Source organism: Canis aureus, chromosome 12 (genome assembly GCF_053574225.1).
Source record: "Canis aureus isolate CA01 chromosome 12, VMU_Caureus_v.1.0, whole genome shotgun sequence".
In the NCBI taxonomy this organism is placed as follows: domain Eukaryota; kingdom Metazoa; phylum Chordata; class Mammalia; order Carnivora; family Canidae; genus Canis; species Canis aureus.
In genome coordinates this window covers 51472222-51488127 of record NC_135622.1, presented here as the reverse complement: position 1 = coordinate 51488127, position 15906 = coordinate 51472222, and the positions used below count along the sequence as shown (strand labels likewise).

Sequence of the window (15906 nt, the reverse complement as noted above, 5' to 3'; positions counted from 1 at the left end):
TGGGAAGAGGAGAACTACGGTGATCTTAGGACCTTTTGCAAAAAGCAACACAAGGTCAATTTGATTGCTAGAACATGAACTTCCAAGTGATAATCTGAAATCAAAGATACTGGAAACATTTTATACATTTTGAATGGTGTTTGGCATTCAAGGTACAGCAACACGTCTCCCAGTTAAAAAACATTTTATTGACAAACTGATGTTCATATTGATTAAACACATAAAACATCAAAACCAAAATTTATGGGTAAAACTCAGTGCATTCTAACAAAAGTACCATTTTCATAAACTAAGGTGCATTAGGGTATTTTTTTCACTTAAAGGAAAATATGCATTGCTCATGTGTATATGTAATAAACACAGAGAGTCCAATAAACTTGATTTGAGTAATACTGTTAGAAAAAAGCAGGTTTGAGAGATAGGTTAATAGTGAACATACATGCAAAAGAGAATAATTGGCATCAGTTGCATGCTACAATTCATTTGTGTTTATTAATGAAAGTATAGTAAGATCTTTATCAATATATTATTAATAGCCATTGAGAATTTGTGTGTAGTCATAGATAATCTAAAACTTTTTTTCACTTAAAACATTATTTGACTTAGAATTTAAAAAAAATACATTTAAGTAATCTCTACATCTCATGTGCAGCTTGAAACCACAACCCAAGATCAAGAGTTGCACACTCTTGCTACTGAGCCAGCCAGGAGCCCCTATTAGACTTAGACTTTTAAAAAGAATTTGAAAATAAAATAAAATAATTTGGCCTGATTTCTTTTTCTATTAAGCAAGTTAGTAAGGCTTACTACTCAGCACTGTTTTCCTGTATGTCAGATGTTATTGAATGAAGAAAATAAAACTCATAAATAAATTTAGTTTCATTGTTCACATAGATTAATAAGTTGCCTTGATATCTTAAATCCTCTGTTCTACAAGGCTGTCAGAAAGGTAAATGTTTCTTTTACTGGTTAAGGAAATCAGTAATTATATGACTCAGTCTTTGATATAGTAAAACAATTGAATGAGATTTCTTTTAGGCATCAGTAATAGAGAAAAATGCTGATATATCACATTACTTTTTAGAATGAGGAATCTAATACACTATTTACTATGAAATAAATATGTTTTCTTGTGACTGAGAACAAAATCAAAGCCAATTAAAAATTTAACCTAAAGAAGTAGATTTTGATATCCATTTAGATGTGGATAAGAAAGATTTTCACTTTTATGTTAATTCTAAGAAAAATCATAAGATAATAATTATGCTTGTCTATGAGATAATTGAGGAATGGTAGAAGAAGACTAGGTGAACTGATTTGTAAAGAGAGAGAGGTCTTTCTGGATGAGTTGTGAGCTGTGACAGCTTCCTGGGGAGTGCTGGGGGGACGTGGTTCTGGGTACAGACAGGCTAATAGAGGGGCTACCAGGTTTATCTGGTAGAAAAGGGGTCAGCTGGATTGTCAGTAATGTTTAAGGCAAGTGGGATAAATTGAGGCCTGGAGTACTCCCAAAATGAATTTGTGTGGTCTGAAATTCTCTCTATTGCCTTCTAAATTTTGCTTTAGCAGGTAGTGGAGAAGAGACTGAGCAGCAGGAAGAATTGGTATAGTCTTGCATATTCTCAAAGGGTGTGGAACTGAGGACCCTCTGTATAAAGTCTACCAGTGGAATCTCAGCCTACCTCTTGGCTTAAATTATCTTATTAAATCTGAAACCTGATTCCAGATTGTATTAGTCAACTCTGGCAGCTATAACAAGTACCATAGACTGGATGGTTTAAACAACAGAAACTTTTTTTTTCACAGTTCTGGAGGCTGGAAAGTTTAAGATCAAAGGGCTAGTAAGGATGATATCTGGTGAGGATTCTCCCCTTGGGTTGCAGACGGCTGCCTTCTCACTGTACGCGCACATGGCCTTTCCTCGGTGCATTTGTGGGTTATTAGTGGGAGAACTCTCTGATGTCTCTTCTCATAAAGGCTCCAATCCCCATTCTTATGGCCTCATTTAACCTTAATTACCTCCTTATAGGCCCTAGACCCAAATATATTCACGTTGGGTGCTATGGCTCAGCATAGGAATTTGAGGGGAGACAAGTTGCTTCAGGGGGTCCAGAAGCAGTTCATCAAACCCAAGCGGGTGTTTCTTGACCCTTAACATCTACTGGAATTTTCCTTGGAAAGTGTTGGAGTTGGTTGGAACCATCACTCCTTCTTTTCTATTTCTCTCTTCTAGAATGGGAATGTCTATTTTATACCTGTCTTATCATTGTATTCTAAAAGTACCTTGTCTGGTTTCATAGGATCACAGCTAGAGAAGAATTTTGCCTCATGCTGAATCATAACTCAAGACTCACCCACATCTGATTTAAAAATTTAGATAAAACTTTGGATTTTAGATTTGATGCTGCAATGGGTTAAGGCTTTTGGGGGCTGTTGAGATAGAATGAATGCAATTTTGCATGTGATAAGGATGTAAATTTGGTGGAGTATCAGTGGTGGAATGCTGTGGATTGAATTGTGTACCCCCCACTCCCACCAAATTCATATATTGAAGCTCTAACTCCCAGCATGACTATGTTCAGAGGTAGGGCCTGTAAAGAGGTACTTAAGGTTAAATGAGGTTATGAGAATGGGCCCTGATCAGAAAGAAATCATATTCTTCTAAGAAGAGATATCTCAGAGCTTTCTCTCTTGCTGTCTCCTTCTCACCACCACACCAACAGTGTATATACTGAGGATAGGCCATGTGAGTACAAAGCCAGAAGACAGCCACCTGCAACCCAAGGGGAAAGCCCTCTCCAGAAATCTCCCTGCTGGCATATTGATTTTGAACTTGTCAGCTGCCAGAACTATGAGAAAATAAATTTCTGTTGTTTAAGCCCCCCAGTCTATGGTATTTTGTTGTAGTAGCCTGAGCAGACTAATACACAAATCAAAATGCCTTTTAGTGAACTATGAATGACCAACTCATTACTTCAGCCACCAAAATAGGACTTTGTATTCTCTGGGAGAAGACAAATAGAACAAAGGACCCTTCCAAATTTAATATTCTTCAAATTATATTGGTTTTCAATAGTGTCTGCTATAAAATAAAATGTTATGAGATAGAAAAAGAAACAAAAAACGTGACCCACAATTAACAAACCACAAACAGACACACAAACAAAAGATCATGGATGACCCAGATAATGTCACTTGCAAACAAAAACGTCATAACAACTATTATAAATATGTTCAAAGTTTTACAGAGACATAAGAAAATGATGATAAATAGATAGATAATGAAAATTATGAAAAATCACCTGTTGGAAATTATAGGCCTGAAAAGTATCTGAAATTAAGAAAAGAGTATTTTGGATGAGCTTAAGAGCAGTATGAGTAGTGCAGAAAAAATCACCAGACTGATAGAAATATCTACAATGGGAGTCTAACAAGAAAACAGGATGAAAAACATTTCACCTGTGGTCTGGGGGACAAGATCTAATGTGTATATAATTGGAGTCCTAAAAGGAAAGGAGAAAGAGAACGGAGGGGGGATGCTTGAAGAAATAATGGCCTAACATTTCTCCAATTTAATGGAAAACATCAACCTACACATCTGAGATATTCAGCACACCCCAAGCAGGATAAATACTAAACCACAAATAGGCACCTCATTTTTCAAACTGCTGATAACCACAGGCAAATATTCCAGGCAGTGGGAAGGAAAGGGATACTATATATACTGGAGAGCAACAAGAAGAGTGTTGGGTAACTTCTCATCAGAAACAATGTGAGTCAGAAGACAACAAAATGATACCATCAGAGCGCTAAAGGACCAAAACACTCAGCCACCTTGTAATTCTATACCAAACTAAAAGTCCTTTAAAAAATGAAGATAAAGACATTTTCAGATGAACACATGCAGGAGAATTTGTCACTAGAAGAACTGTACTACTCAAGAGAAATGACATCAATTGGCTTGAACAGCACAAAAATAGTAAGCATGTGAGTAAATATAGATGTTTCTTTAACTTATTTAAAAGTTAATTGACTATGGAAAGCAAAACCAATATTTCATTGAAAGAGTTATAATATCTGTTAATGTTTTTTTTAAATTTTTATTTATTTATGATAGTCACACAGAGAGAGAGAGAGAGGCAGAGACACAGGCAGAGGGAGAGGCAGAGACACAGGCAGAGGGAGAAGCAGGCTCCATGCACCGGGAGCCTGACGTGGGATTTGATCCCTGGTCTCCAGGATCGCGCCCTGGGCCAAAGGCAGGCGCTAAACCGCTGCGCCACCCAGGGATCCCATATCTGTTAATGTTAAAATAAAATAAAATATATGACATCAATAACTCTAAAGAAGACAAAGGATAAGTGGAATTATACTGTAGTAAACTTTTTACATTATACATGAGATAGCATAATATTAATTACAAGATTTGAATCTCCCTAACATGTTGCAGCTGAGACCAGGGCTGAAAAACCAAGGCCTGACCTTCATATTGATAACAGTGTATTTCTCCCATAAGACCCAAACAAAGGGTATTTCGAAGGGCAGCTGATGTTAGAGCCATGGCTTTAGGCTCAGACAGATCTGGGTTTGATTACTGATTTCCCACTTTTTCTAATGTGTGTGTATCTTCTTTGGTTATTTCATGTCTCTGAGCTTGAACCTTCATCTATAAAATGGGTAGAAGTGTGTCTAGCTCATTGTTTCTATGAGGATTGCTCCCAGCTGAAAGCATACTTACCACTCTGTCAGTACAAAGTAGTCATTCAAAATGGTAACTCTTAGAAGCATGATTGTGCCCCTTGGCAAGTCTCTAAGGGGGTATTTTCTGAATATATGCGAGATGGAAGGTCCTATAATGAGGTAGGTGCCCATAATGTCCTGCTGAAGAGGGAGTTTTCTAGATCTACATTTTGAGATTAGATTTATGGCCTTGGGTAAAGTATACCTCACAAATCCTCAGCTTTTCATGAAACTTTGGGTAGGGAACATAATGCAATGCTGGCACAACCAATCTTTTAAGTCCTCTGAACTTAAATTGTACCTGGATTGACAGACATGGCATACATCTGATGGCCTCATCATCCAGCTTTGATCTTTGTACAGGTATGACAATTGGCAATGGGCTTTGCCATATGACTTAACTTGGAGAAAAAAAAAATTGTTCTTTACCTCCTGTGAAAAATGGCTATGGAAATGAGTATCCACGCTACATTTCTGCAATAGATATCCTCAAAACCTGAGCTGCAGTGATGTGGATAAATAATTTAGTGGTGTAATAAATTTTTTTCATATCAAAGAATCTAAAGTGGTTTTTCAAGGGTATTTCAATGTGGTCTATCTACATCAAAGTGACTAAAGAAATAATGTGTTGTACTGGTCGCCAACACAGCAAATCTCCCTGCTTTTCACTATTCCTTTCAGAGGAAAAAAATGTTCTGGATTAAGCATAAACAAGTCAATCAGATAATGCTTTCCTCAGGAAATTCCTTTCAGTTTAAATAAAACTAATCTTTGGCCTATCAAAGGAATTTTTTCAGGTGGGAAATTTATGAAACATGGTAAGATAATAACTCATTCCTATGTTGCTTACAGTGTGATTAAAATACTTAAAATATAATTATATCTTGGTCTTATTAGTGGAAATATTTTGTGTGTTAATCTATGAGTACTTTCCTTTTCTGTGTCACCTTGTTGAATTAGATAAGTCCCTAACCCCCAACCCAAACTTATTAAAAATAATTAATGAGCACCTAGTGTATGCCAAATGCTGGAGACAGGAATGGATGAGACCTTGCCCCTTCCCTGAAGGAAGTTACTGAGAAGGGCAAGGACCCTAATGAACAACTCAAAGCTCTTCCAGCTAAAAAAGAAGAAGGAAGACAATTGAGGCTTCCAGGAGTGGTGATATTAAGCTAATCCTAAAGAGTGACTAAGACAAAGGCAAGGGAACAGGGTTTCAAGAAGAAATGGCAGAAGTAAAAAGGGGAATGTCAGACTTCAGTAATTTTAGGGAATGAATGGTCATAGTTCAATTTAAAATTATGGGGAAGACAGCCTGACAATGGATAACCCTAAATGATTTGCATTTGTTTTTATTTTTGTTTTTTAATATTCCATATAGCAAGGAGCCAGTAGCAACATGACATGATCAGATTAGTGTTTGGGGAGGGGTCTTATGGCACCATAGCAGACATGGGGGAGGATTCTCTAGGTATTTAAATAAGATTTTTAAGACTACAAAGCACTGTACAGATACTGGTTGCAAATATCATCAGTGCTTTGGGTGGTAGGAGAGACTAAAGATGGGGAACTTCTCTGATTCCTCTCTCTGGTGGGGGCTGGGGCTTACTGGTAGGCCCCACAAAACTGGAATGGAGACCACCCAGGGCTTGTTACCCAGAGTGTGGTTCATGGTGGTGGAGGGAGTCGATCAGGTTGTGCTGACTTCTATAACACACTATAGGTGGATGGTTACGACCAGAGGTACTCTAGAAGTAAACCAGGAGTTGAGACTTAGGAACAATACATGCCAGTGAGAAAGTCACAGAGATTAATGCAAGAAATAGCATCTAAAGTGGCAGAAATGAGAGGAGTTGTGGACTGACTCCAGTGGGGAGAGTCTGACAGCAGGATACTATTATCATCTATTTATCCCCATATATATTGTGTGAGCACTTCTTTAAATGGACTAGGTCCAAATAGGCCAGGTGAGAGATGATGAAAGCATGATCCGCCAGAGGCACCACGGGGGGCAGAGAGGAGAGAAAAATACTCCAGATTTATTAGGGAGATCCAATAGCTGATTATATGATTCCTTAGTTTTCAGAAAAAAAAAAAAAAGTCATTTGCCCCAAATTAAAGACCCTTCCTCTCCCTGCCCCCAGTTGGAGTCCGAGCTTCCATTACTTATTTTAACTTGTGACCCTTTCTTTTAAATGACTTAAAGTGACTGTTCTTCTCTTGTTCTTCTTTCCTCACTGAGACCACACTGACCCATCTTTTAGGACCACTGGTTAAACAAGTCTTCCCAAAGCTTCCATGATTTTTCAGTATATAAGCTGGAAATGATTTTCCCTCACTGAATTGCTACCAAACTCCTGGGGCCTTTTTTGAGGTACTATTTCCTTTCTTGTAATATATCAATTTGTGTGTGATTATTTTCCCTACTAGACTCTAAGCCTCTTGAAGACATGTACCATGTCCTACTTCTCTCAGCATTATCAAATTCTAGTAGGAGCTTCATGAATATTTGTTGAGTGAATATAAAGGACCATGTTGGTAAAATTTATGACCATGAATAACTTTAAGATTAGAGATCGAGTAAGTGCCTGAAAGGATCAGTGTTTTGTATTAATCGAAAGTTGCATTGCCCAGTATGGTACCCACTAGTCATATACTGCTATTTAATTTCAGATTAAAATTAAATGGAAATTTTAAGATGTGTCCCTCCTCCTTCTCACTAGCATATTTGAAGTACTCAGTAGCCACATGTGCCAAATAGCTAGTGTATGGGCTTTTCTAGCTCACAGAGAGTCCTATTGGACAGTACTGGTCCCTGGTAACTCCAAGTTTCCAAATCTTAGTTCCCAAGCTCATAGTCTTTGCTTTCATCTTTCTCAGTCTTCAAATTTGTCTTTTCTGAGCAGCTCTGCCTGGATGCAGATAGTTCATTTGCTCTATTCACATAGTCTCAGCTGGCACTCTGGATAAGAAAAGTCTCCCACCGGTTGTGTGGTTCTACTAATTTTATCAAGCCAGTTAGTTAACTTATTCTTTTTATAAGCAGATTTATTGAGATATAAGTTACACACCATAAAAATCATCCCTCTTGAATGTAGAATTCATTGATTTTTAGTGAATGTGTAGAGTTGTGCAATCTCCACGACAATCTAATTTTAGAACATTTGCATCACCCTAGCAAGATCCATTGCACTCTTTTTTTTTATTCACTCCCCACTCTCAAACAACTTTTTTTTTTTTTTTAACAATGATTCATTTGCATTTTTATTATTTCGCCAAGAGAAGAAACAGAAGTTGTCTGGCTTTCTTCACACCAACCAATAATTTTGGATTTTAAAGTTGGGATGTTTTCCATAATGAGCTGAATCAAAAATCTATTTGAAAAATATATATTTCTTTAAGAAACATTCAGATTATCTGCACCTAAGACATCAATCGTTGAGATTCTTTGTCTTTGATTCCATGTTGCTGGAAAAAAGTTTGAACAAGCTTGCATGTTCATTTGTCCTTAGTTGCAAGTATTATGGGCAATTTCACACTTTGCCTAATGAAAGGATAACCCTTCTTCAACACAATCAGAACTCAACAGTGACTCAGAAGAAATATCCTGTACCCTTAATATTGCCAGTTTGAGACATCAACATGAAAATCCTTGATGAGGGGATCCCTGGTGGCTCCTTGGGGGTTGAGTGCCTGCCTTCAGCCCAGGAGCATGACCCTGGAGTCCCAGGATCCAGTCCCGCATCGGGCTCCCTGCATGGAGCCTGCTTCTTCTTCTCCCTCTGCCTCTCTCTCTCTCTCTCTCTCTGTGTCTCTCATGAATAAATAAAACCTTAAAAAAATCACTGATGAGATTGAGAAGATGTCTCTAGAAATCAATTAATTGATGTGCCTAAGAGTTCCACAATAGTATTTTGCTTTTTATTTGCACCATTGATTGATTTTTTAAAAAATCTATGTTTATTTTTCCTCTGTCTAAAGTGTTCAATGTAATGACACTGACTCTTCAAGACTGTCATTTTGAGTCTTCTTGTTCTACCTTATTGGATCCTAACACATCCCTTCCCCACCTTTTTTGCCTTAAATTCATTCATTAAAATCATTATTCTGTCAGAGATTCATATATAGGTGCTCTGGTCATTTGGAGATCATGGGAAAAGCTTGTTTTTTTGTATGGCCTGGAGTTCAGCTGTCATATTGGAAGTGGGGTTGGAGCTTCCCCACTCATTGTCACATCCACTTGCTCTACTCCACTTGTTTCCATTGGATACTCCACAGGTATCTGAGGATTTGCCATGCTGGCTGAAGCGCCCATTCCTCAGAAATCCCCAGGAGAAGATTTGACCCGGCTGACAGGTGCTTGTGGGCTGCCAATAAATCAAGATGATCAGATTTTTGGTTCAAAGGGAAATTTTTCTTTCACACTTTCAAGTACAGATGGAGCCACATATGTAAACCCCCGAAAGACCTGGTTGGCACTTTCACTGAGAGTTGAGTCATCTGGGCTGTCAACAGGTGTCTGATGTGTAAACTTTGAATGAAACTGACTCACATCCTCTTCAGCTTGCAACAGAGGTTTAAAGGAGGGGGCTCTACCTTCTGAGCCAGTAGTTCTTCCCGGTTTATATGCCCAAAGAATGGGTGAGCTTGAACTTCTCCAGCATCCTCAGGACCAGCTCCAAGCCAAGAAGCAACATTTCTTTTCAGAAGCTTTTTAAGCAGATCTCTGGCTTCTTGTGTGAGGTAGAGAGGCAAATTGAATGTACTTTTGAGGATTTTGCCAATCGTTTTTCTTTCCATCCTCCCTAGTGATCGGGGGTGCTCCAGTCAGCAGGTCATGCATGAATGTTCCCAAACTCTACCAATCCACAGCACGATTGTGGCCACTTCTCATTAAAACTTCCGGGGCATGTATTCTATTGTTCCATAAAATGTGTGTGTGACTGTTCCATCGTGAACAGATTCTTTACATAATCCAAAGTCTGTTAGTTTCACATGACCTTGATGATTAAGTATGATATTCCCCAGCTTCGGGTCTCTGTAGATAATCCCCTTTTGATGTAAATGCCCCAAAGCCCTGGAGATTTCTGCCAAGTAAAAGCAGGCTGTGTCTTCCATAAATATTCTCTTTCTAACTGCATAAATAATTCTCCTCTGCTGAGATACTCAAGGATGAGGTAGAGTTTTCCACTGGTCTGAAAGGCATAAATTAAATCCACAATGAGGGATGCTTTACTCCCTCCAGAATATTCCGTTCTGCTTTTGTATGAGCTGTATCTTCAGCATTTTCTACTCTCATTGCCTTTTTAAGCACCTTCATGGCAAATATTTTCCCACTATTTCCTGTTACTTGAAAAACCTTTCCTTGGCCCCCTTTACCAAGTAACTGAAGTAGCTCAAAACATTGATCTGATTTTTTTTTTTTCTGGCCCTCTGTTCACACTAGTTTCCTAAATTTCAAGTTTCTCACAATGTTCCATGCCAAGTTCATATGGCCCAACTCCTCCAGGGTCCATGCTTTCATTTAACTAACCGCCCCACCCACAGCTCATCCTCAGAGCCTGCATCTTTGGCTGGTCCAGATCAATGTCAAATACTCTGGCCATGTCCTCAGTTTCCCTGATTCTGAAGTCCAGCTCTGGGTAAAATCTGTCATGCCACCTCAGTCATTGCCTTATGGGCCTGGACCCACTGCGGCCCCCATCACTGCTGCTTCTGTCATCACCGGCTGCTTGGGCTCAGTGCCGCAAACAACTTCTAATCATTTTCTACTCCTATAGATTGCCTTTTCTGGGCATTTCATATCAATGGTATTGTACAATATGCAGCTTTTTGTGTCTGGCTTCTTTAAGTTAGTGTAATGTTTTTGAGATTCATCTATGCTGTAGTTCCTATAGTACTACAATTCCTTTTTATTGCCAACTAAGATTTTATTGTATGAGTATACCACTTTTTGTTTATGCATTGATGGATATTCGAGTTGTTGCCACTTTTTGGTCATTATGATTAATGTACAAGGACGATTTGAATACCATGTCTTTGTGTAGACATATGTTTTTAATTCTTGGGTACATAAGAATGTACCCACTGGTCAATCTGATTAGCTTTTTAAGAAACAGATAAATTGTTTTCCAGAGTGGCTGCAGCATTTCACATTTCCATCAGCAATACATGGTCTTCTCATTTCTCCACACTCTCCCACATCCCTGCCACTTGTTAGTGCTTGACTCTTACTATAGTTGCCTGGTAAAATGGCATTTTACGGTTTTAATTTGTATTTATCTCAGAACTGATGATGTTGAGAATCTTTTATGTGCTTGTTGGCCGCTTGTGTATCTATTCAAATATTTTGCTTATTTTCAAGGCAGGCTGTCTTCTTAGTAGTGAGTTGTAAGAGTTCTTTATATAGTCTGGTTACAAGGCTCTTATCAGATATACCATTTGCAAATATTTTCTCCCAGTCTGGGTTTGTATCTTCACTTTCTTTTCTTTTCTCCTTTTTAAGATTTATTTGTTTATTTTTGAGAGAGAGAGAGAGAGAGCGCGCACACAGGCATGTACAAGGGGAGGGCCAGAGGGAGAGGGAGAGAGAGAATCTCAATCCTGATTCAGGGTTCGATCCCACAACTCTGAGATCATGACCTGAGCTGAAACCAAGAGTCAGAGGCTTACCTGACCCAGAGAACCAGGGGCCCTTGCATTTTCACTTTCTTGATGGTATGTTTTGAGTTTCAGAGCCTCTTAATTTTTATGTAGTCCAATTTATATCAAAGCTTTGCTCTTGGAATAGAAAAGTATTGGGGAAGAACATCAAAATATAAAAACTAGCCTATTTCCTCAATTTTAAATGAATTTCACTTATTCAGATTAAATTGTTCAATAAAAGTAAAACTTAATGGCCTTGTTGAGGATATCAATTTCATTAATATTTAAGAAACAATTTTGGATACTCGTTCTTTAAAACAAGCCTCTCCTTCAACAATATATAGACATGTATCCTGACAGTAATTTCCAGATAAGCTCTTTCTCTCCACTTTATCGCCTCATTTATATGTCTCACAAGATGGGCAATATCACTGCATGTCCCTCTGTCCTCAAATTTACTTTTTGCTCTGGTCACTTCACGTTTGATATAGGAAGGAATGATGTATCACCCTTTTTGTTTCTATCAAAAACACTTCATGTATTTTGCAGTAATTATAAAGTGCCTTTAATTTCTCTGTGAGTTATATGAGTGATTCTACCATTGTCTCAGACAATAATGGGTGAAATTGTTTTACTGCAGAAGACCACTTTGGTTAAAAATTAACCAAAAAACTAGCTACAATGTCTAGACACCGTAATATGTATTTCATATAAAAATCACAAGTTTTTCTGAATCTAGGGGTTGAAATCACTATCCCAAGAGTACTGTGATCTTATCTGGAAAAATATGGATAGCATTTTCCATAGCTAATAAAAATAATATACTAAGGTGCTTTGTGATTATTATTATGTAGTATTGCATAATTTTATAAAGCAATTAAGTGGTGTAATCTTGAAATGCTCATCTCATTTGTGGAATTCGTTATCATTTGTGATTTTATTGCAATAAGTGTGAAAAAATAGATGCGGGCAGTGTTAATAGACTTATTTTTAGAATTCCTAATAGATTAACACTGATAGCCTCATCAATCTGTTTTGAGTGTCCTTGGCATTTATAGTTCTTACTGATGGCTGGTATTTATAAATGTCTTAACAGGCAGTTTCAGCCAAATCTGCTTTCATGTCAGTGTTTTTAGTTTTTCTATTAGTTAATTCTGTATTTTAGTATTTTAAAAATTCTGTTTCATGGTTCATCACTTGTTGATATATCTCTTGACCCTCTCCCTTGGTGAAACGAAAATGTCTCTTCTCCCCATTTATCACTTTGACTTTTAAATTTTCAACCTTTACATTCTTATTTGTAACCTTTATTAAATCTTCTGTGCTTTGTCCAGAGGGTCATTCTAAAAGTTCAAAATCAATAAAGTGCATTTATTTTATTGACTAAGTAAAAGTGTTCACTGCAGAGCCTGAGTATCATTGACCTAATTTGTTTCTCATGTAACAGTTTGTTTTATTAAGCGTTTATTTTAATGTAGCAGTTTGTTTTCTTCTCCTTGTTGTTTCCAAAATTGCTTTTTTAAAGAAAAGTCTAGTATTGTTTGCCTCTGTGACAATTTTACATTTTCCCAATATCTCAGTAATACTCTCCAAGCTCAATTTCCCCTCTGTGGGTCTTGCTTCTGATAGAATTCCACTTTAGACTGCTACTGAATCTTTTTAGACATGCCTTCTTTTCTACTGCTCTCCTAGGTTTGATACTGAATCTCATTCTTTTTCCTTCTTGGCTTATTCCATCATTTTACAGGAGTATTTATTTAAGTAACTTCCTAAGGACAAATTGATGAGAGAAAAGTCGTCTGAATCTTTCCATGTCTAAAAATGTCTTTATTCTGAGCTCACTATTGATTCATACATTGTCTAGGATAAAATCCTAGATTCAAAGTCATTTTCCTTTAAGGTTGTCAAAGAAATTGCTGATGATAAATCAGATGTCAGCATGATGATGCTTTTTCTTATGCAAGGTATTTTTTTTTCTTTCCATGCACTGTCCCCCAACGTGCACCAAATTTTAGAATCTAATCTTTATTCTTGGTGTTCTGAAATTTTGTAAGCATATCTGCATATGAATTTTGTTTTTAAAACCTTGCTCAGAAAAAAAAAAAAACAACCTTGCTCCGTACTTGGTGGGCCTCTTTTACTTGTTTTCTTCATTTCTGCAAATTCTCTTCTATTAATGTTTGTTAATGTCCTTTCAGCCACTTTCTCTGTTCCTTATTTCTCAAATCCTGGTATTCTTGATGAAAACTTTGTCTTTGATTTTTTTTACTTATAATTTGGTCTTTTTCGTATTTGGTTGAGACTTCTGGGCTTTATGCATACATGTTTTTATGGAATATTTTGTGTGTGGCAAGTTATTATTATTTTTCATTTAAAAAGCGTTCTTTTTCTCTCTTTGCTTTTTTTTATTATAGCAATTTTCCATTTCTTTCTAATTTTATGGATATAGTGACTTCTGCAATTTATGTGTAGTGATGCTCTATTGGGCCACCCAGATCCCTCTCCAATCTGGAAGCACTCATCCCTTCACTCCTTCAGAGTGTTGCTTGCTGAGTCCCCCACCTTGGAAATTATTCTTCATAGAAGAGTGGCCTGAATCCAGTAACTGACCAGCGGGGGTAGTAGAGTAGGACTGGAATGCATAGAGTTGGCCTCTTGCTTACATCCTAGAACTATCTGAAAGGCCATCCCAGCTCGCGAGCGCCCCCTGGACTGCCTGAGGTACCTGTTGCAATTGAATCACATGTCAACAGCTCCTTTTGTCCAAGCCTGCTTCCCACACTTTCTTACTCCCTTCCTGTAGGAGTATGTAAATCTTGCTCACAGAGTCTGTTTCCTGTGGAGCCTGGATACTAATTTGAAGTTGTTGTTTTAATTCTTCTGTTTTCTAAGTGATATCTGTTTTCTTCAGAGTCATTTATTGTGTGTGTGTGTGTATGGGTGGTGTATTTAAATTCTGGAGCACTATTAGACAGCCACACTTCTCCCTAAATGGTTTGTTTGTAAACAAACAAACAAACAAACCTTGGGTTAAACGAAACAAACAAACAAAAAAAGGACTGTTTTTCATTGTCTGCTTAAGGTGGGTGGAAGTGGAAGTGGGTGTCTACTCCTTAGGACTTTACCTTGCTGCTCCTTTCAGCCCTGCACTCCTCCCCTGCTCTCTGTGTTCCCGCCCACCTCTCCCCTGCCTTCTGCCTCCTCTAGGACACCCATTCTTTGCTGACATCTCTGCAGGTCTCAGGACTGTGGCTTATGCTGGTCCATTTTATCAGTCAATATGCTTACCATGCTTTCTGTGTTCCAGAAATGTATGAAAATATCTCCTTTGCTGATGATCCCCTCTTCTTTTTGTTGTAGTGTTAGATCATCTTTTTATTCCTTTACATTCTGGTAATGTAATCCTAAAAGGAACAGTTTGCTTGTGCTTTCTCTTGAACTCAATCTTCTGACTTTGATTTGACTTTCAATCGGATAGTCATGCTGCCGGTCGTTCTTTGGGGAGTTGAATTTCCATTCTCTAGGATGTTGTAAAAACCCCACACTTGCCCAAGTTTTGGAGGGGTTATCTGAGGAAGCTATGAGATGTAAACAAATATATCTGGTATAATCTATTTTGGGCTTTGGACCACATGAATTATAGCTATTTAATTGTATTCCTGATACTTATGTAATCAAATAATGACTATCTCTTTTGCATCAGAGCCTGAATAAGGTGCTATGAATAAGCAAAAAAGGCAGAGTCTGAATTGATAGCCTAGTGGAAGAGACAAAAATAAAGGATATAATTTTACCTAAAATAGCAAATGCTTGTTAATAATATTAGCTAGCTTATGTAGAGATAAAACTTATCAAGTACTTACTCTGTGTGTGTCTCCTACAAGGGCTTTACGTTTATTAACTAATTAATGTTCACAACAAACTTATGATATAGGCTTTATTGCCTTCCCTATTTTGTAGATGTGAACACTGAGACATTTGCTAATAGGCTCACAGCTGGTAGGTGGAGAAGTCAGGAATCAAATCCAGGCTGCAGGGCCCAGACTCTGATGACCTTTTAAGAGCTTGGCTGCACTGTTTCTCAAGAGAGAGGAGGGAGAAATAAGCAGAGCACGGAAGTCAGACACCTAACAGAACTGGAGGTGATATCCTGAACAGTGTTTTGTTTTATTTTGTTTTAAAGATTTTATTTATTTATTCATGAGAGACATAGAGAGAGAAGCAGAGACATGGGCAGAGGGAGAAGCAGGCTCCTTGTGGGGAGCCTGATACAGGACTCGATCCCAGGATGCTGAGATCATGCCCTGAGCCAAAGGCAGACACTCAACCACTGAGCCATCCAGGTGCCCCTTGTTTTGTTTATATGGAGAGAAGGAGATTTGTAGAATTTTTGGCCCTTCATTGACAATTTTTAGGAAAAAGAAATTCACATGGTAGAGCCATGGTCCAGAAGCTATGCCATTTAAGCAAATGCTTGATGGTCACACCAAGCAAAGGCTATGCAGCTATGTATGAAAAAAA

At 37.8% G+C, this 15906-nt stretch overlaps 1 pseudogene; it reads right to left on the bottom strand.

Moving 5' to 3' along the window:
• Window positions 1-8850: 8850 nt before the first annotated feature.
• On the bottom strand, window positions 8851-10382 carry LOC144324703 (ribosomal protein S6 kinase beta-1 pseudogene; annotated as a pseudogene).
• Between the last annotated feature and the right edge of the window lie 5524 nt (window positions 10383-15906).